The following is a 22,616-nucleotide window of genomic DNA, read 5'->3' as shown; positions in this document are numbered from 1 at the left end:
AACAGATACATTGGAGAACATCAACCGTAGGCTCCATGGATTCTCTGACAACAAGTGGTTTGATGCCCCTCGCAAACACTCCACAACTACAAACCGAAAGTTTTTCTTTATTGTGGATACCACATTACCCAGCTCCTTTTATTTACTGAAACATGTGGGTCTTCAGTAACACGCAAAGAGGGGTGTTTAAGCATATCAGCTCTACAAAAACAGCCACATGTTTACAAGGACAAGACAAGCATGTTACGTCGCAACAATGCAGCACTGCCTCCAATCCTCTGCTCTCTTTCACTTACAACATTACATACCCTCGGGGTTAGTAGACCTTCCTTCATGTTCAAAGATTATCTGTTAATCCAAAATGTGCAGGAGCATGAGATGACAGGAAAGGGACCAAAACTCTGGGGGGGGGGGGGGGGGGGGGGGGGGGCTTTATTTGTTTGTTGGCTTTCAAACTAATCCATTGGAATACAGTGAATTTCCCCCCTCTTCTCTGGTTTTAGAGACATTAAATGGAAGATGAAATTTTCAATGGATGGCATGTAAAAGTATTAATTGTAAAGACCATTATTTGGTGTCCATGAGGCTGAATCAGCTTAGCCACTCCATTCCCCCATTTGCATACAAAATGCTTTATTTTGGCAATCAATGAAAGTGCTCCACTGTATGTGTGGCTTATCACATGCTTGCAGGAAATGGATTCCTTAGCCATCTCGTTAAATTCTGTTGATGCAGAACAATTTGAAACATGGCACAGGCAGCAATGACATTTAAAGATGCCTTGGCTTAATTATATTTTGCAAACATTTGGGCTGTTTGTCCTCGGGGATAAAGTGCCTCCTCTACAAAGTTAACTTGTTAATAATTCAAAATGAATCTCGCTTTTTTTTGTTGAGCACCAATTATTATCTCCTATTAGAGTTGGTTAAGGGCATTCAAGGTGCCTCAAAAGCTCAGGGGAGACATGGTGCTATTTAATACTTAAAATTATGTGCACACGCGCAACAATGGAGTTTGTAAATTTCAGCAGAAAATAAAATGCCAATAATTGCAAGATATTCTGATTCTGATATTAGCTGGAGACTTCTAGAAATATATGGATAGTGTAATGAAGAATTGCTGTGTTTAATTCATGGACTGGAATAATCTCATCCGGCAAATTAACGTTGGAAAATTACCATTCCAGTGATTGACAGCTGGTCAGTGTGCTCCTAAAAGCACTCTGTACACTGTTTAATTATGTTTGCAAAACAAATGACTCATAAAAATGTTATATATTTGTTGCGAATCCTTGTTCAAATGTCTTAACAATTTCTTCGAATACATAGGGAAAGAAATTTGCAATCGCAAGGTAGAGCACACATTGAGATTCTCAATACACAAAGGTGAGGATGTTTTGTTCATGATGGACCACAAAGGCAACACAAATTTAAATTCCATCCCTTGGTGATGGTCCATCCTCCCCATACACATACATTAAAAGGCACGCAGACTGGCAACCGCACAGCAAAGAAGACAGTCAAGGTCTGCCCCATATTGTGAAACACATTTCAACTCCATTAATCCACTTTCTTCACATCTCACAGCTGGCTTTCTTCTTTGAATACACAAGACTAGAAAAAAATTGTGACAGTGTGTCCTTCATGACACACAAAGCCAGGTGCATCCCCATCAATATCAGCAAAAAGAGGAAAAAAATTAAACCTTCTCAAAACATATACTGTAGGAGTGCAGTGATTTAATATACTGCCATAAGCCCTTGCTCCTACACTCGACATGCAATTTGGAAATAAATTGACTGATTTAGATAGAGGCACAGGGAGGAGAGGGAGAAAAAAAAACTGATGTAGTAAACCTGGTTCGCTACTATTGAGTAAGGTGACATTGCGCAACAAATCACTTGCATGAAGAGAGAAAGAAAACGATTTCTATTTCTAAAAAGTAATTTTGTTTGGGGAAGGTGTGTTGATTGCCATGTATGTGAATCTATTGCTTGTTCGGCTCAAGGAGCCCAAACATTTTATAGAAGTCAATGTTATATTTTGCTGTTAGCATAATAATCAGAAAGGCCAGACTTTCATCCAAAGAATAACAGAATCTCATTTTTCCGAGTACATAATAGAGGGCCAACTGCAACAGCCTATCTCTCCAATTCTGTGCATATCTTGCTGTGTGGGAGCAGAAATAGTTAACTTTTACAGCTGCAGAGTCCATTGTGTTTTAATTGAGCCCAATGAAGAATAATTAAGCAATTAAAGCCTTGATAAGAGAGAGACATAATAAACAGATAAAAGACAAGTGCTGGTACACTGCAGAGTGAATTGGACATACCTTCTGTATGGCGTCACCAAGAGAAGACAAAGGATCAAAGGCAGTGTCCAAAAATGGCCACCATCCCATGTCTCTTTTTTTTTTTAAAGAGTTTGTGGCTCAACATAGTGAAAATGCTCGTGGTCAGACTCAAAATTTAACACTTCCCAGCTGGATTTTGGGAATGGGAGTGCACTCTGATATTTTCTCCACTCTGACATTAGTGGGTTTTATTTTTTGGGTAATTGCACAGCTTGATGTGTACTTAGGGGTTTCCATGAGAACGATGAAAGTCTTATTTCAACAATGCTGCAATTATGGGGGGAAATATGGAAATACATTTTGAGCCACTTCACAGTTGAGTTGTCTGGAATAATAGGAACAGAAAACAGAAACAGGGAATAGGGGTGAAAATGGCAATTTAAAACTCAACTGTCTTTAAAATACCAGCCCATAAGGAAAGGAATCATTACAGCCAGAATCCCTAATACCCTGGATGTGTCAAATACTGCAACACATTCATCTTACCTTGAAATAGTCCATGGTGCCTCAATTTTCCAAACAGTGGTATCTGTTTTATTCAATATCCAGCAGCCGTAATCTCTGTTGGCATCATATGCTGGTTGGCAGTGATAATCTATAATCCATTCATCCAGAGAGGGCACACAAATACATATTTGTTTCCTGGGATTAAAAGCTTATGGAGGATGTATGGCATGGCCAATAATGTTCATCCATGCCAGCTATGACAGCATTTTCAACTGTATTGTGGCTAAAGGATTTACTTTTAAGTCACAGAGCAGTATCCAAAAGTATCTGAACAAAAATGCATTTTAAAGACAGAAGCTAAAATATAAACATCTATTTTTAAGATTTAAGAGTTGCACATCTGCAAAAGTGGTATACATTTGGAATATTCATTTAATACTTGTGCCTGTAGTCAGCAAAATGGTCACAAACCCTAGGGTCTTGGCGATCCAAGAAGAATAAAAACCCATTCTGGCTTGGCATTAAATCTGTAGAAACATACATATGAAGCCTTTGTCTGTCTTCTGAACTCATTTCATGAGTATTTTTGTTTATCATCAGGGAGCTTGGGATGCGTATCCGAATGCAACAAACGGAGCAATGCCACTGGTAATCCTAGGGGCAGTGTTGCACAGTATAGATCACCTGAGATCAGTGAAAGGAACACTGACAAAGAAGATGACAGAAATGATGGAACATGGAATTTAGATAATGTATTTTTAAGATTTCCTTCATCGTTGACTTATTTCCCCGTTGCTAATTTTCTCTGAATCCAGAAGCTAACTGAGAACCTCCTTCTACATGATATACTGCCTAACAACAACACTAATGTGCTGCATAGTGGAGCAGTTTGTAGAACTGCTGCCTTGCAGCAAGAAGGTCCTGGGTTCAAATCCCAGCCAGGGGTTTTGGAGTTTGCATAGTCTCTGCATGTATGGGTTCTCTCCAGGTACTCCAGCTTCCTCCCACAGTCCAAAAACATGACTATTAGGTTAATTTGTCTCTCTAAATTGCCCTTAGGTGTGTGTGTGTTAGTCTGTGCTTGCACGGTTGTTTGTCCTGAGTGTCTCATGTTACCCTGTGATGGACTGTTGACTGGTCCAGGGTGTAACGTGCCTCCTGCTTAATGACTGCTGGCACCAGCCTGCCTGCGACCTTGCAAGGACAAGAATGCATAGACAATGAATGGATGGAACAATTTGACAAACATTTTGAAAGCATGAGGGCTGTGATGATTGACGACATTAAAATTTTGTGCCTTTATTGTTTTATCTTAATGTATAATTGTGCACTTCTGTAAAGCACCTTGTGACATTTAATGTCTGTGAAAGGCGCTATATAAATATACTTTTACTTACTTACTTACTTACTTTACTTAAAAATGGGCTGACCTGTTTCTGTTTCTAAAGGAACCATAAATGGACCTTAAGTTTAAACCCATGGTTTGATTAAAGTAAAAGTAGAGCATACATCATTTTGACTTTTTCTTTTCTGTTGCTGCATTAACACATTGCTCAATGTTCACCAAAGAGAAAAGTTATATTGGCAAAGTCTCCAACTCACATTTAAGTTCAAATATTAAAGATTTACACAGTTATTTATCCAGGAGAAGAAAGTCAGGAGAAATGTTGTCTGAAAGTAATGTATGCCTAACATACACCCTCTGTATGTAGAAATGTAAAAGCTTTGCCAAGAGCTCAGTCTACTGGTAACTGACCAGCATGGCAAAGGAGCTCTAAACACAAAAACTACAATTTGAAACAATTTGAAATTCTGGTAAAGCCTCCTTTATGTTTTTGAGCCATTCAGTAATTGTGAAAGTTTTACTTTTCTCCCAGCAATCAGTCTGTGTTTTGAAATGATATTTCAACACCTAAGCTCTGTAAATCTATCTCTAATTAGTTTCTCCACAGCATGTTGTCTAGCTGTAAAAATAAAATCTAAAGCTACACATGCAGTGGATGGGAGGCCGTGACACATCATCATCAATACAGTGCCGTGAAAAAGTATTTGCCCCTTTGAATATTTTATCTGATTTTGCTATTTGTCACACCTAAATATTTCAAACATAATTTAAAAATATCAGACAAGGATAATACAAAATAGAGTTTCAAATGGATGATTATATTTATTGAATAAATAGCCACACCTTTTCATTTAATGTCACGCCCAGGTCTTTTTACTGACTGAACTGTATGATCAAGAAAATAATGTCTGACTACATCAAGAATGCCAAAAGATCTTTAAAAGTAGCTGATTATGAGCTGATCTACTTAAATCAAGGACAGATAAGAAACGTCGCTGACATCTATTTCTCTGAAAAAGGATACAAATCCATTTTCTAAGACATTGGGACTCCAGGGAAACACAGTGAAAGTCATTATCCATAAATAGAGAAAATACACAACAGTGGTGAACATTCCAAGGAGTGGCCAGCCAACTAATACTTCACAAATAACACATCTACAACTCATCCAAGAAGTCACAAAAGTACCCAGAACTGCAGGAGTACATAAGTTAAGATCATTGTTTATGATTTAACAATAATAGACTGGGCAAAAATGACATTCAAAGAGTTCCAAGGCCAAAACTACCACTGAATAAAAAAAATCCAAAAAAGCCTATTTCACATTTGCCAAAGAACATTTTCATGATCCTGAATACTGTTGGAAAATAGTGCTCTTGATGAGACGAAAGTGGAAATTTTGAAGGGTTTGCGATCTGTTACATTTGGCATTAAACTAACATAAAATCTTTAGGAAAAGAACAAATAAGCAAAGAAGTATAAACCAAAATTCCTCCAAAGCCATGTAAAAGATTCATTGCCAGTTATTGCAAGTACATGAAGCCAGTAGTTGTTACACAGAACCCCATTAGAAAAAAAATCTAAACTATCCTCTTAAGGATAAATAAAATAAGAATCATGGCAAGCAGAAAATATTTGCCAGTATATGGCTTGCAAACATTTGTACTAAACTGCAATGGCAACACTTTATGTCTGATCATTTTTGTGTAAAAGCTCAAAGACGGGTTCTAATGTACTTCACTGGGAGAAAATTGGAAACCACTTGTGGTCTTGAGTTATTTACCTCATAAATTTTGCAGAATGGTCCACAATAAAAAAAAATAGCATTCGTCCCTATAGTGGTGCTTTTTAATTTCTACATAAAAAAAACGTTTATTCAAAATGGAAATTACAAAGGAATCAGCTAGTCAGATGTAGGTGTAAAGTGAAAACATTTTACAGGTTGCATGTAATTGGTTTCCTAACTACCAGTTTCAGAAACTGAAACTGCAACAAACTGAATAAATTGTTGCTTGTCATATTTGATAGAGCCGATCTAAACTTGTTCAGTCTGAAGCAATAACACCTAAAACACACGAAACAGCTAACTTCTGTAAAAGGCAGAAAACACTTAGTTCATCAAAACATACTGGAAAAGAGAACCAACTGGAGTTAATGAATCACTTATATATGAATACACAAAGTTGACTTTGACATTCTTGGAAAGAATCCAAGCTAGTTGAACCAAGAAGTACAGTTTTGAATAGTCACACTTGAGTCCCAGGTTCTCACTTGCACTAGATTTATAATGTTACATCTGTTTTCTGTTCTTTCTAAAAAAAAATATTTTTGAAAAAAATACATAACTGCTCTATTCTAAAACATTATTTTTGGAGACACATAAATTACAGTCTAGAAATTTGTCAACAGAACATTGATGGGTCTTTTCATCCTAATAAACAAAAACAGTAAATAAAACTTTCAGTGTAATTTTCATTTCGCTGCTCAAAAATATTAAGCCGTCTACCTCTGACTGAGACTGTTGTGACAGTGAATCCCTGTGGGATCTGGGAATTGCATAATAAGTGGAGTTGCATTTCATTATCTCCATAATAAAGAAATTATGCAATAGTTTAAAGATCACATAAAAGGGAAATAAATGTGACCCGGGGGGTACTATGCAAAGCGTCCTACAACATCTATTTCCAGACTAAGTGTTTTCAGAGCAACTAGCATGTCCACTTGGTATACAGGTCCTTCTCAAAATATTAGCATATTGTGATAAAGTTCATTATTTTCCATAATGTAATGATGAAAATTTAACATTCATATATTTTAGATTCATTGCACACTAACTGAAATATTTCAGGTATTTTATTGTCTTAATACAGATTTTGGCATACAGCTCATGAAAACCCAAAATTCCTATCTCACAAAATTAGCATATCATTAAAAGGGTCTCTAAACGAGCTATGAACCTAATCATCTGAAACAACAAGTTAACTCTAAACACCTGCAAAAGATTCCTGAGGCCTTTAAACCTCTCAGCCTGGTTCATCACTCAAAACCCCAATCATGGGTAAGACTGCCGACCTGACTGCTGTCCAGAAGGCCACTATTGACACCCTCAAGCAAGAGGGTAAGACACAGAAAGAAATTTCTGAACGAATAGGCTGTTCCCAGAGTGCTGTATCAAGGCACCTCAGTGGGAAGTCTGTGTGAAGGAAAAAGTGTGGCAGAAAACGCTGCACAACGAGAAGAGGTGACCGGACCCTGAGGAAGATTGTGGAGAAGGGCCGATTCCAGACCTTGGGGGACCTGCGGAAGCAGTGGACTGAGTCTGGAGTAGAAACATCCAGAGCCACCGTGCACAGGCGTGAGCAGGAAATGGGCTGCAGGTGCCGCATTCCCCAGGTCAAGCCACTTTTGAACCAGAAACAGCGGCAGAAGCGCCTGACCTGGGCTACAGAGAAGCAGCACTGGACTGTTGCTCAGTGGTCCAAAATACTTTTTTTGGATGAAAGCAAATTCTGCATGTCATTCGGAAATCAAGGTGCCAGAGTCTGGAGGAAGACTGGGGAGAAGGAAATGCCAAAATGCCAGAAGTCCAGTGTCAAGTACCCACAGTCAGTGATGGTGTGGGGTGCCGTGTCAGCTGCTGGTGTTGGTCCACTGTGTTTTATCAAGGGCAGGGTCAATGCAGCTAGCTATCAGGAGATTTTGGAGCACTTCATGCTTCCATCTGCTGAAAAGCTTTATGGAGATGGAGATTCAGCACGACCTGGCACCTGCTCACAGTGCCAAAACCACTGGTAAATGGTTTACTGACCATGGTATCACTGTGCTCAATTGGCCTGCCAACTCTCCTGACCTGAACCCCCGTAGAGAATCTGTGGGATATTGTGAAGAGAATGTTGAGAGACTCAAGACCCAACACTCTGGATGAGCTAAAGGCCGCTATCGAAGCATCCTGGGCCTCCATAAGACCTCAGCAGTGCCACAGGCTGATTGCCTCCATGCCACGCCGCATTGAAGCAGTCATTTCTGCCAAAGGATTCCCAACCAAGTATTGAGTGCATAACTGTACATGATTATTTGAAGGTTGACGTTTTTTGTATTAAAAACACTTTTCTTTTATTGGTCGGATGAAATATGCTAATTTTGTGAGATAGGAATTTTGGGTTTTCATGAGCTGTATGCCACAATCATCCGTATTAAGACAATAAAATACCTGAAATATTTCAGTTAGTGTGCAATGAATCTAAAATATATGAATGTTAAATTTTCATCATTACATTATGGAAAATAATGAACTTTATCACAATATGCTAATATTTTGAGAAGGACCTGTATATATTCACTAGTGTGAAAGAAAACTTACATTGATGAATCCCAGAATGTTATAAATGAATGTACGTTTCTTTTTGTTTGGAAGCCATAGAGTACATTGTCTTATTTATAAGGCAACTGAGTGCTTTGCAGAACCACCTCTTGCCACTATTACAGTGGCATGGGTCTACCTGCTTTACACATCAAAGGACTGAAATGTCTAACCATTTGTCTTTGCAAATTATCTCAAGCTCACACAGATTGGGTGGAGCAAATCTGAAAACTGTAACTTTTAGATCTAAATTGTATTTAGGTCTGGCCTTTTACTGGGCCATTCTAATATACAGTTAAACCCATAATTATTCATACCCCTTGCATATTTAAATTTAAAACTATCTCTCAAAATGCATCTCTCATAATATAAAAAAGCAAGGTAAAGAGTTTCAGCTCAGAAAAAGATATATTTTTATGGCATGCCAAAAATTATGTATATTCTCAGAGATCAGTGAAAAAGTATTTGTTGGCATCACAGCAGTTAAACAGTTCTTATAATTGTTGACCTGCTTTTTGCATGTTTCCATTGATATTTTTGACAATTTGTCTTTGATAATGAGCTTTGAAGTCGTTGAGGCTGGAAGGCCTCCTCGCCATCATCCTAATGTTTAGCTTCCTTTACAGATTCTCCGTAAGATTCAAGTCAGGACTCTGGCTGGGCCACTTCAAAATGTTAATATTACTTCTAATCAGTAGAAAAATGTTAATAAAATTAATTAATTGCTTTAAATCTAAAGGACTATGAATAGTTCTTAGCTGAACTGCATGAATATGTTATGATTTGGGGTTGTTTTTGGTTGCGGGTTTTTCTTTTTTGTTTCACAGTTAAGGTTTTGAATCAAGCTTCTGTTTATTATTTTCCTAATCATGCTTTAGTTTTTGTCTTGTTCATGTCTTATCAAGTTATGTTTTTTGTATCTGGTTATGCTTTAATTTCATAGTGTACTAGTTTGTATTCAAGGGTCTCTGTTTTGCTCCAGCCATGTTTTGTTTTCTCCTGTCAATTAACTTTATTCAGTTCACCTGCTCCAAGCTAATCTGCCTCCTTTCTTCACCTGGTTCACGTTCCATATATACACCTCCATTCTGTTTATTCCTTGCGGAAACATTTTCTGGCTCATGCTCACGTCTTGTTTTTCTCAATCATGTCATGCCTGTCTTGCTTGCCTCATCTGTCTGTTTTGATCCTGCCTCATCTGGAGTGAGTTTTTGTTAATTAAATAATTTTTTTCATTTACCATCATGCTACCTGCTAGTCTGCATTCTGGGTTCCTCCGTTGCTCTAGTCCTAACAGAATATGGTTAGATTCAAACCTTTTCTTTGTTCATCTCTGTGTATATTTAGAGCTGTTGCCTCCAATAAAGTCTTGGGCAACCCCTGACAATGCCTTCTTCTAGGATTGCCCCGTATTTAGCTCAAGGGATATGCATAACTTTACAAGGCACTGTGGTAACAATCATTGTAAGCACTATATCAGTGTTCATGGTGTCAGTATTATAAATGAGTACTTAAACTGCCATAAAAAGAAAGCCGTTTTGTTTGTGCAACACACTTACACTCTGCAAATCAATAATATATCTGCTCCATCTGATGGATACCAACTGCAAGTTAGGCAATCTTTTCTGAACAGCTAAAGCACAAATTGAATGCAGTGAGCCTCATGACGGAAAGGCTTATGGAGAAGCATGGAAATGTAGGATTTATTTAAAATCATGTTGTGACAAAATTCTGCCACAACTGAGTGGCTGAATAATACCTTACAGTCACCAGCCACTTTATTAGGTATACCTGTTCAATTTCTTATCCAACCATATGGCGACTCTGGCAATAGACAGTGTTTTTTGGTTGTTTATGCCAGACAGGCTGATCTAAGCATTTCAGAAAAGTGGGATATACTGGGATTTTCATCCACAACCATTTGACAGATTGACAGACAAAAATTAAACTACCCAGTTAGCACCAGTTGTGTGGACAGAAATGCCTGGTTGGTGTCAGAGGTCAGAAAGAAATGGGCAAACTGGCTAGAGATGACAGAAGAACAACAGATGCTTAAATAACCACTCAGGATACAACCAAGATAGAATACCATCTCTGAGCACACCTTTCATCGATGAAGCAGGGGGGCTACAGCAGCAAAAGATCACATCAAATGCCACTCCTATCGGTTAAGAATAGGGAACAGATCTACATTTTGCACAGAACCATAGAAATTGGACAATAACAGATTGGAAAATGGCAAAAGGGTCAGAATTGGCATAATTCAATTCAAAACTAAGTTATTAATACCAAAGGGAAATTAAATGTTGTATCTCATTTTATGCAGGTTTCTTCAAAATGATGCTGATGGCTGTGGCTGTAGTGGTCTGTCCTACAGCAGATCTGAAGAAGCCTCTGATTGAAGACAATCTGTTGTTGTAGGACAGTCTCATGAAGAGGATGCTCAGGGTTCTCCATAATATTCTTCATTTTATGAAGAATCTTTATTTGCACAATGATCTCCAGAGGTTCCAGAGGAGTCTCCAGAACAGACCCAGCCCTCTTAATTAGCTTGTTGAGCCTATTCCTGTTTCTCTTAATTTCTACAATAATCTCCTTTGTTTTATTGACATTCAAGATGAGATGATTCTTTCCTCACCATGCTTCAAAGCAGTCCACCAGCTCCCTGTAGGTTCTTGTCCATCTCTGATCCATGCCACGACTCCAGAATCATCCATGTATTTCTGCAGATGACAGGAGTCTGTCTTGTACTGGAAGTCTGAGGTGTACAGAGTGAAAAGGAATGGTAAAAGTCCAAGTTAGACACACAACCCTTCAGTCTCACAAACTGTGGTCTGTTTGTCAGGGAGTCTTTGATCCAGGAGATTGTTGAGGCTTCCACCTGAGTCTTCTGAAGTTTCTGACAAAGCAAATCAGGTTGAATTCTGGTAAATACACTGGATAAATCAAAAACCATGACACTCTAGGACTGACATGATCTGGACCTGCAGCCTTATTATGGTTTAGTCTTTCCAGGAATTTTGGGTTTTCATGAGCTGTATGCCAAAATCATCCATATTAAGACAATAAAAGACCTGAAATATTTCAGTGAGTGTGCAATGAATCTAAAATATATGAATGTTAAATTTTCATCACGACATTATGGAAAGTAATGAACTTTATCACAATATGCTAATATTTTGAGAAGGACCTGTACTTGAAGCCTGTGATCTTCTTCATACCTGACCACACATCTCTGATATTATTTTGGTAGAGCTTGCTCTCTAGCTTTTTCTTGTGCACCTCCTTGCTGTCTCTTATTGTGACTTTAAGTTGCTTCTGTATAATCCTCAATAATTCCCTGTCTCCCTCTCTGAAGGCTCTTTTTTTTTTCTTGTTAAGCAGGTCCTTCAGGTCACAGGGGATTCAGGGTTTGTCATTGGGGAAGCATCTCACCGTTCTGGTGGGGATGGTCTAATCCACACAGAAGTTTATATAGTCGGTCACACACTCAGTTATGGCATTGATGTCCTCTCCATGTGGCTGGCATAGTGCGTCCTGGTCTGTAGCCTCAAAGCAACCTCGCATGGCTTCTTCAGCTTCCTGTGGCCAGTTTCTCACAGTCCTCTTTATTACAGATTGCCTCTAAACAAGGGGCTTATATTTCAAGCAGAGATAAACAAGATTGTGGTCTGATTTGCCTAGAGGAGGTCTTGCCTTAGAGATGTACGAATCCTTGACCTTTGCATAAAACAAATGCAACGTTTCATTTTCTCTGGTAGAGCAGCTGAAAAACTGTTGAAACGTTGGAAGTGTGAAGCACATTGGAGAGTGAAGCATGATTAAAATCTTTAGATATTGTCACAAACACATTGGGGTGTGGTGTCTGTAGCTTAGCAACAACTGAGCTGATGGCATCACATGCAGTGTCGGCAACAGCTAAAGGCAGAAAGTAAACACTGGTAAACTCTCTGGGTACATGATATGGATGAAAATGTACTGCTAACAGTTCAATATCTGGACTGCAGAGACGACAGTTCACAGTAACATGTCCTAGATGATACTATTGTTGTGACTATGAATCTGTAAATATTATTCAATATTTAATATTAATATTTTATCAAATAATATTTTGGTCTGTTAAGGGTTGTCCTGTGAATACCAGCCGAATAATGCGATGGTATTAGGACAAAATAGAAAAGGGTGAGACAAGCTCTGAAATTATTTAACAGCAAAACTCTGCACACACATGGAATGAATTCACACAATTTCTTAAAATACAAGAATATATTAACAAAAATAAGTCAACTCAAAGTCAAACATATTTCAGTCAACAAACTCTTTACTATGCAAAAACAATCCAACTAACTACCAATCAGAATTACAGAATAAGGAAGACTAATGGGCTATGTACAATATAAACATGTTGATTAAAGATGATTGAAAACCATGACCAAAAGAGTGATGCAACATTACCATGCATTGTTTGTTTGAGAACCAAGGATTATCTTGAAGAATCTGAAAGTGAAGTTAAGTTAGTCTTGGAACTAACTTAGGCAATAATCAGCATACCTTTAGACAACCATTCACAATGCAAGATCAGATAAATTATTTTAATAAAATAATGTTTTAAAGAATGATCTGCTGAATAAAACCAACCTTCTGGATGACTAATTCTCAACGGTGTCTCCTTAGCTGCCTTTGTTTATAAAAATATTTAAAGAAAGTATTATTAAGGAAATGGTCAAATATTTAAGGGAATATTTTGGAAAAGAGACAAATCTTTCTGGAGAAATGGGGCTTAATGGTGTTTACTTAGTTATCAAATTGGTAAAATAATGTTAGGGAAATATTATTTACTGGATTGAAAACTAACAACCTTTCTGGGTAAATATTATTTAGCAGCAAGCACGTGTTCTTAACTGTTAGCAGTGAAAGCTAACAAAAGAAGCTGATAGCTTAGCACCAGAATCAAACACACAACTTTAAAAATACCATCAATAAAAGGGTTAAAATGCATAAGCGCGGACGGCGTGTTATGATCAATCTTCTGTGTTAAAATCACCCCTTTAAATAAAGTTTGTCTTAACTTTATAAACACACAAACACAGAACACAAAACTGAGCATGTGTGCTGCAGATAGCCTGCTAGCACCAAGATAGCAGAGTTCAACACAAACAAAACCAAACTTCATAAAATAAAAAACGTTCAGATCATAAATCTTTCTCTATTACTCTGCGCAAATCCTAACCTCGTATGAACCACGATGATGAGTTGTCCGGGCGACGACGAAGTTTGAAGAAACATCCACTTTGAACGAAGGTTAGCTTCAGCTAACCTCCGAAGCTGCTGGGGGGGGGCAGCGGCTCGCTGTCGGGCCGACCAAGCTGCACGTTACCATGGTGATGCGGCTCCTGTTGTCCTCCTTTCAGACTGGGAAACTGCTCCAGTCGGCTTCGTAGAGACAGCGTCTCTGCAGGGAACTCTCTGGAACACAGTTTGCTTCTGTAGGCCTCAGAGAGAAAGTCAAGCAATGCTTATACCTTAATTTCCCCTTTTTATGAATGAATACCGGATACACAAACAGTGATTCATTCGTACTTAACTTGTGCATATGATCGTGTGATCGTGTGACACTCTCGGATCCAGTTGAAGAGTTATGTCTGTTTGCCAGCAAAGAGACACTAGCGAGCTGGGTCTCTCTGTCCAGGTCCCTGTGTGACCCGCATAGAAGAGATTGCACCATTGGAAAGGTGGGGGTTTTATACAGCCAGTGGCATCATGGGAAGTCCGCTGTTACCCACCCCTTTTACAAATGTGCTGGAAGTAGGTTAAATGCAATTTATTCTGAAAGTTCCAGAAAAGTTTGTACCGCATCATTCATGTTGTATCCATAGCTGTGGGTCCAAACACCATCTGTTGTTCACAAGTACTGTCAGCCCACCTCCTTTGCATTTGCCGCTCCTCTTTAAATCTGTGTCTGCCCATATGGTCAGAAAGGCTGGAGATAAACCACATGTCCAGGCTTTTCAAGATGGATCCAGGCATGGATCCATCTTGCCTGTATCAACAATTAAGGTTGCTGGTGGTGTAATGATGCACAGGATATTTTTTTGGCAAATTTTAGGCCCCTTAGTACGACTGAACATTGTTAAAACGCCACACCTCCTAAGTATTTTTGCTGACCATGTCCCTTCCTTTAAGACCACATTGTATCCATCTTCCGATGGCTACTTTTAGAAGGAAAATGCATGTTGTAAAAGAACTCAAGAAACCCAAAATTTGTTTCTTGAACATGACAATCAGTTCACTGTACTCCAGTGCCCTCCATAGTGACCATATCTCACTCAAATAGAGACATATCGACAACTCGTGGAACAAAGGACGAAGGAAAACTTAAATACAGACAAAGGTGGACATGAAACAATAGGGCAGGTATATCAGAGGAACAGGGAACAGGTGAGACAAGGAGGCAGGGAAGCAGAGAGAGCAGGTGAACCAGATAGGGGCAAATGAGGACATGGAGGAGCTAGATGAAGAACAAAACTGTAAACACACCCAGGGACCAGAACACGGGGGGAACAGATCTATAAATAATAATAATAATACAAACACAGTCAACAGAAGAGAACCTAGGAAACAGAACCCAGAAACGAGGACTTAAGGACTAACCAAACAGTAACAGAAAAAACACCTGACTAAACGTAACTAATTACAGAATCAAAACCACATACAATAAACTGAACATAACTTAAAAAAATAAGACACCAGAACGGGAACTCAAAGACCAATCATACTGGACAGCAACCACCTAACTAAAACGTAAACAAATACAGAACCAAGAGACACACTGTGACAGCATAGGTGTAATAGAAGCCCAGGTAGCTTTAATAGTAGCCTTCAAGTCATCTGCATTGTTAGGTCTGGTGTCTCTCATCTCTTCCTCTTGAAAATACCCCCTAGATTCTCTGTGTGGTTCAAGTCCAGGAGAGTTTGCTATCCAATCAAGCACTGTTACACCATGATTACTGAATTATCTTTTGGTACATTTGGCATTGTTGGCAGGTGCCAGGTCCTGCTGAAAAATGAAACCAGAATCTCCATAAGCTTCTAAGCAGAAGGAAGCATGATGTGTTCAAATGTTTCATGGGAGATGACTGTGGACTTCAGAAAACACAGTGGACCGACACCAGCAGACAACATAGCATCTCGGATCAACACTGATTGTGAGAGCTTAACAACAGACTTTTGGCAATGTGGATTGTGAGCCTCACCACTCTTCCTCAAGACTCTGGGACCTTAATTTCCAAATGAAATGCAAAGTTTATTTTGATCTAAAAGGAGGTCTTTGGACCACTGAGCAACAATCCAGTTTTTTTTTCATTAGCCCAGGTAAGATGCTTCTGACATTTTTGGTTCAGGAAGGGAATGTGACATTTGTAGCCCACGTCTATAATTCGTCTGTGGATCTTGGTGCACTGACTCCAGTCTCAGTCCACTCCTAGGGATGCTCCTCCAAAATTCTGAATGGATTTTGCTTGGTAATCATCTAAACTCTATAGTTATCCCTGTTGTTGTGCACCTTTCCCTACTTTTTCCTTTCACTCAACTTTCCATGAATATGCCTGGATATTGCACTCTACGAACAACCAACGTCTTTAGTGATGACCTTTTTGGGGCTTACCCTTCTTGTGGAGGGTTTCAATGGCTGTCTTCTGGACATCTGTTAAGTCAGCAGTCTTAACCATAATTGTGTAGCCTACTGACCCAGATTAGGAAACCATTTAGAGGCTCCAGAAACCTTTGCAGGTGTTTTGAGTTAATCAGTTGATAAGGGTGTCACACCATGAGTTTCCAATATTTAACTTTTTACGAAATTGTCATTTCTATGAGACACATAATTTCGGGGTTTTATTATTTGTAAACCATAATCATCAAAATGACAAGAAATAAAGTTTTTAAATATTTCACTCTGTGTGATAAATCTATATAATACATGAGTTTTACAGTTACATTGATAACTGGCGAACATTTTGGGGAAAACCTGGTCTGATCCGGAGAGACGGCATCCATCCCACTTTGGATGGAGCTGCTCTTCTTTCTAGGAATCTGGCCGAATTTATTAGTTCTTCAAAACTCTGACAACCCAGGGTCCAGACCAGGAAGCAGGGTCGTAGTTTAACACTCCTCTCTGCAGCTTCTGTACTGCTACCCACCCATTACCCTATTAAGACAGTGTCTCGTCCACGGCCAAAATTGAATAAATTAAAAATAATCTAAAAGGAGAAAATCAGGAAAATCTAATAAAAATAAACACAACTCAGACTGAAAAGAAAAATAAAACAATTAAATGTGGCCTACTGAACATAAGATCTCTCTCTTCAAAGACATTGCTAGTTAGTGACCTGATTTGTGACAATCAGATTGATTTACTTTGCCTCACAGAAACCTGGCTGCAGCAAGAGGATTATGTTACTATAAATGAGTCAACTCCTACTAATTATTTAAATTTTCACATTCCTCGAATTACTGGGCGAGGAGGAGGAGTAGCAACCATCTTTCAGTCGGATTTATTGATTAGCCCCAGACCAATCATTAGCTACAACTCTTTTGAATATTTAATCCTTAGTTTTCCTCATCCAAATTGCAAAGCACTAAAACCTCTTCTGTTTGTTGTTTTGTACCGTCCACCAGGCCCTTACTCTCAATTTTTAGATCAGTTTTCAGACCTTTTATCTGATTTAGTGTTAAATACAGATAAAGTTATTATAGTGGGGGATTTTAACATTCATGTAGACGCTGAAAGTGATAGCCTAAATATAGCGTTTAATGCTATCTTAGACTCAATTGGCTTTGATCAAAACATTAACAAACCTACCCACCTTTGTCTTCATTCTCTGGACCTTGTGCTGACATATGGCATTGAGTGTAAAGACATAACAATATTCTCTCAAAACCCTGTCCTGTCTGACCATTTCTTAATAACCTTTGAGTTTAATTTAACCGAGTACTCCACACCTGAAAGAAAATTTCATTATAGTGGATCATTATCAGGCGATGCTGTAACAACCTTTAAAGAATCTGTTCCACTTTTAATTTCCTCATTATCACTGAAAAGCACAGTGGAGGGCAATAATTCTGTTTCTGCCCCTTCACAAATTGATTCTTTTGTTCATAGTGTTTCTTCATCATTGCGTGATGCATTAGACAATGCAGCCCCCTTGAAAAAGAAGGTAATCATTAATAGGAGGCTAGCTCCTTGGTTTAATTCAGAGCTGCATACTTTAAAGCACAATGTTAGAAAATTGGAGAGAAAATGGCGCTCTACACACCTAGAGGATTCCTACTTAATCTGGAAAAATAGCCTATTGTTGTATAAAAAGACACTTCGCCAAGCTAAAACAGCTTATTTCTCATCATTAATAGAAGAGAACAAGAATAATCCTAGGTTTCTCTTTAGTACAGTTGCTAAACTTACACAAAGTCATAGCTCTGTTGAGCCATCCATTCCCTTAGCTCTTAGCAGCCATGACTTTATGGGATTCTCCTTAAATAAAATTGATTCTATTAAAAAGAAAATCTTTGACATACTCCCGAAGATGATTACTTCATCCTCAGCAAGTGAGACAACATTGGAAATAACTGCAGAACCTGATTTGTGTTTGGATCGTTTTGATCCTGTGAAACTTCCTGAGTTATCAGAAATATTAGCTTCATCTAAACCTTCAACTTGTATGTTAGACCCAATCCTAACCAAATTATTTAAGGAAGTGTTCCCTCTGATTACCAGCCCCATTTTAGATATGATTAATCTATCTTTAGTAAATGGATATGTACCACAGGCTTTTAAGTTAGCTGTAATTAAACCTTTACTTAAGAAACCTTCGCTTGATTGAGATGACTTGAAAAATTACAGACCTATATCCAATCTTCCATTCTTATCTAATATTCTTGAGAAAATTGTTGCTAATCAAATGTGTGAGCATTTATACAGCAATGACCTGTTTGAAGAGTTTCAGTCAGGTTTCAGAACTCATTATAGCACTGAAACAGCTCTGCTGGAAGTCACTAATAATATTCTTATGGCCCCAGATAATGGACTTGTGTCTGTTCTGGTTCTGTTTGATCTCAGTGCTGCATTTGATACAGTCGATCACAAAATTCTCTTAGAAAGGCTGGAATATGCTGTAGGGATCAGGGGAACAACGCTAGGCTGGTTAAAATCTTATCTGTCTGACAGATTCCAGTTTGTTCATGTAAATGATAAATCATCTTTAAACTCCAGGGTTAATTGTGGAGTACCACAGGGTTCAGTACTTGGGCCAATTCTCTTTACTATATATATGCTTCCAATAGGTCAAATTATCAGGCAGCATGGGGTACATTTTCACTGTTACGCTGATGATACTCAGCTTTACTTATACATAAATCCTGATGAGCCCAACCAGTTAGATAGACTACAAGCATGTCTTGAAGATATAAAAACTTGGATGACATTAAATGTTTTGCTTCTAAATTCAGACAAGACAGAAGATGTCGTCTTTGGACCGGAGTCTTTAAAAAAGAAACTGCTTAGTCAATCACTTAACCTGGATGGCATTAAATTGACCTCTGATAATAAAGTAAAAAACCTTGGTGTTATTTTTGACCAGGACATGTCATTTAAATCCCATATTAAACAGGTTTCTAGGATTTCCTTCTTTCATCTCCGGAACATTGCCAAAATTAGAAATATCCTATCCAGGAGTGACGCTGAAAAACTAGTCCATGCATTTGTTACTTCAAGGCTGGACTATTGTAATTTGTTACTATCAGGATGTCCACAAAATGCAGTTAAAAGCCTTCAGCTGATTCAAAATGCTGCAGCAAGAGTTCTGATGAAAATTAAAGAGACATATTTCTCCTATTTTAGCTTCCCTTCATTGGCTCCCTGTTAAGTCCAGAATAGAATTTAAAATTTTCCTCCTCACATATAAAGCCTTTAATGATCTAGCGCCATCATATATCAGAGATCTGATTGTTCCATACGTTCCTAACAGAGCACTTCGTTCTCAGACTGCAGGTTTACGGGTGGTTCCTAGAGTCTCTAGAAGTAGAATGGGAGGCAGATCCTTTAGTTATCAGGCTCCTCTCCTGTGGAACCAGCTCGCTTTAGTCCGTGAGGCAGACACCCTGTCTACTTTTAAGGCTAGGCTTAAAACTTTCCTTTTTGATAAAGCTTATAGTTAGAGTGGCTTAGTTTACCAGGGAGGGCAGCCGTCCTCCCTCCCTGTTGGTTGGAATAAGGGGGAGTCAGGTTTAGCCTAAACCGGCTCAGTTATGGTTGAGGTGCAAACACCCCCTCCATTTCTGCTACCTGTCTGACCCCTTCTCTTTTCCGATGGTTGTGATCAGTCTGACAGAGAGAGGTATCCCAATCCTTGTGGTTTTTAGTATAACAATGACCATAAGTGGGACCTTTTGTGAGGTGCCTTGAGACGACATTGTTGTAAATAAGCGCAGTTTAACTAAATAATCTGAACTGAAACTATCTGTGTAGTTATGCTGCTATAGGCCTAGGCTGCTGGAGGACATAACGACCACTTTCACCCTCTTTGCTACATTCTCACACTACTCTCCAATTTTGCATTGTTTGCTGTTATTTCAGCTTTTAACCTTGTTCTCTCTTTTCTCTTCCTAGAAGCTACACCTGGCCTGGCTCTGTGTCTACCTGTGACACCTTTCTGGAGAGGGGAATCGTCCGAGCTTCTGCTGGCAACAACTTAATGCTCACCCTCTACCGATGATCCACATAGCCCTGTCTTTTAGTGTTTAACCCTTTCTCTCTCCTAGACATGGAAATTGACTGAGCTTTTACTGTAACTAATTATATGTGCTCTCTTTCAGACTCTAACCTTGAAAACTGGCTCAGAGTTTATCTGTTCTTTCTTTCTAGGTGAAACAACTAAAGGAGCTACATCCATTAACATTTACTTTTCCTTCCCATAGAAAGTACTTCTGGATCAGTGCTTCTTTGTTCTCTTTGTGTCTCTGTTCTGTTCTCTCAAACCCCCAGTCGGTTGTGGCAGATGGCCGCTCACACTGAGTCTGGTTCTGCTGGAGGTTTCTTCCTGTTAAAAGGGAGTTTTTCCTCTCCACTGTCGCTACATGCATGCTCAGTATGAGGGATTGCTGCAAAGTCAACGCCAGTGACTGTCCACTGTCTCTACATGCTCATTCGGGAGGAGGGAATACTACAAATCACTGACTGGATGCAATCTGCTGGGTTTCCTTAGATAGAAAAACTTTTTATCCAATTTGAATAAAAACTCCGACTGCACTGTTCAATTGTTAGGATTAATTGGAATGTATGTACCTGACTGTTGTGAAGTGCCTTGAGACAACATGTGTTGTGAATTGGCGCTATATAAATAAAACTGAATTGAATTGAATTTTACTTTCCGAAACGAGTGACAAAAATATTGAACTTTTTTACAACATTATAATTAATTGAGATGTACCTGTAGAGTACATAACAATTCATCTTTGCAACAATCTCTGATATGCTGAGAAGCATATCAGCCATGCATCAAGTTTGACTGCTCATTCCATCACTGTCCTTACCAACAGGTAAACAAAACTGTAAATTACTTCTCTTGAATGTGGTTGTTAGGGCTTCATCACACTGGATAAACACACCCAGATGGTCTTCGGGACCTCCACAACCCAACTTTGATTTTACCTTAATTTGAATGAAATAACTAATATTTTTAAACCTTTCTACATGGTGCACCTCCATTTTTGTTATGGCCTTTGAGCCAGGTAACATCAATCTTAAAAATTGGTGTGTTCCAAATTTTACAGGCACAGGCCACAGAGCACACTATAACACAAAGTTTTAGTCTTAACAGGAGGTCAGTATGTCCAATCATCCATGTTTGACCCAGAACCCAAACATGCTGCCACCACAATATTAAATCACGCAAAATCTCTCTACAGAGGTTGTATGTATGCTACTCAGGAAATTCTCACACTCAATGCATGCCTGATGTCTGATATCATTGTGTGGTCTTAGTCTGGTATAATCGGGGTCTCTACTTAGTACTTACTAATCTAACATATAAGGCATAAAAAATGCACAAATATTACAAAAACCCAAAATATAGCATGCAGTCGATATACCAATATGATCATGTTTTTCCATAAATCAAATGAATTTATTTTTCCCTCTTTTACACTATGTGTTCTAAACTGCTGTGGAAGACCTGCAACCAGCCCAAGGTATACCTCTGGATGGATAAGTGGGTATAGACGATGGATGGATGGATGGATGGATGGATGGTGTGAAAAAAACAGCCTCAGGTAGCTCCTACCTATACCAAAATGTAATGAAAACAAAGTTCATAATCTAGTATCCAAATTTAGTATAAATATATAAAAAATGTATTGAGAAAAGTACACTAACCTACTTCACTGTCAAGTTGGTAGGCTCTTGTTTTGAAGTTGCTGTATTTTGTAACTAAGTCTGTAGTGCCATCTGCTGTTCTTTGATCTGAAATACACTCCAGAAGGGGAAGGGGTTGAGAGGTTATGTGTTCCGTTCACATCCTTACTGTTGAACATTTCATACTGGTATTTAAAGCCATGAGCTCAGTAACATTTTATGGTCACTTCATAAATATTTTAGCAGTTGTTGGCTATCGCATTACAGTGGGTTTTCATCACAAACAGTAAAAAAAATCAGAAGCTTGACTATCTTCCTTTGCTTTGGTTTGGTTTACAGGATTTCCTTACTTACTTTTAAGTCAAACATTTCTGAAAGAGAGCATTTACAAGTCTTAATATCTCTCACTAAGTTCTGGCCCTCAAACCCCCAACACTGCATGTTGTTAGTGTTTCCTCACTTCAACACACCCGATTCAAATATGATTCTTTTTGCAGGGAATAGGGACATAGAAGAGGAAAATAATAAAACATTTTTTTGTAAATACATCCTTAAACCTGGACTGAACATAGTCGTAAGATTATGTTTGAAAGTGTGCTCATATCTGATTCTTGACCCTTCTTGATCAACATCAATTTGTAGCCTTCTTCAATGGCCTTTGCCTTTGCTAAGTTTCTGTATGTGATTTAATAAATTAAATTTACAGCATT

Source organism: Girardinichthys multiradiatus, chromosome 4, assembly GCF_021462225.1.
Source record: "Girardinichthys multiradiatus isolate DD_20200921_A chromosome 4, DD_fGirMul_XY1, whole genome shotgun sequence".
Classification (NCBI taxonomy): Eukaryota; Metazoa; Chordata; class Actinopteri; order Cyprinodontiformes; family Goodeidae; genus Girardinichthys; species Girardinichthys multiradiatus.
The sequence above is the reverse complement of the archived record's forward strand: the minus strand, read 5'-3'. Positions refer to the sequence as shown.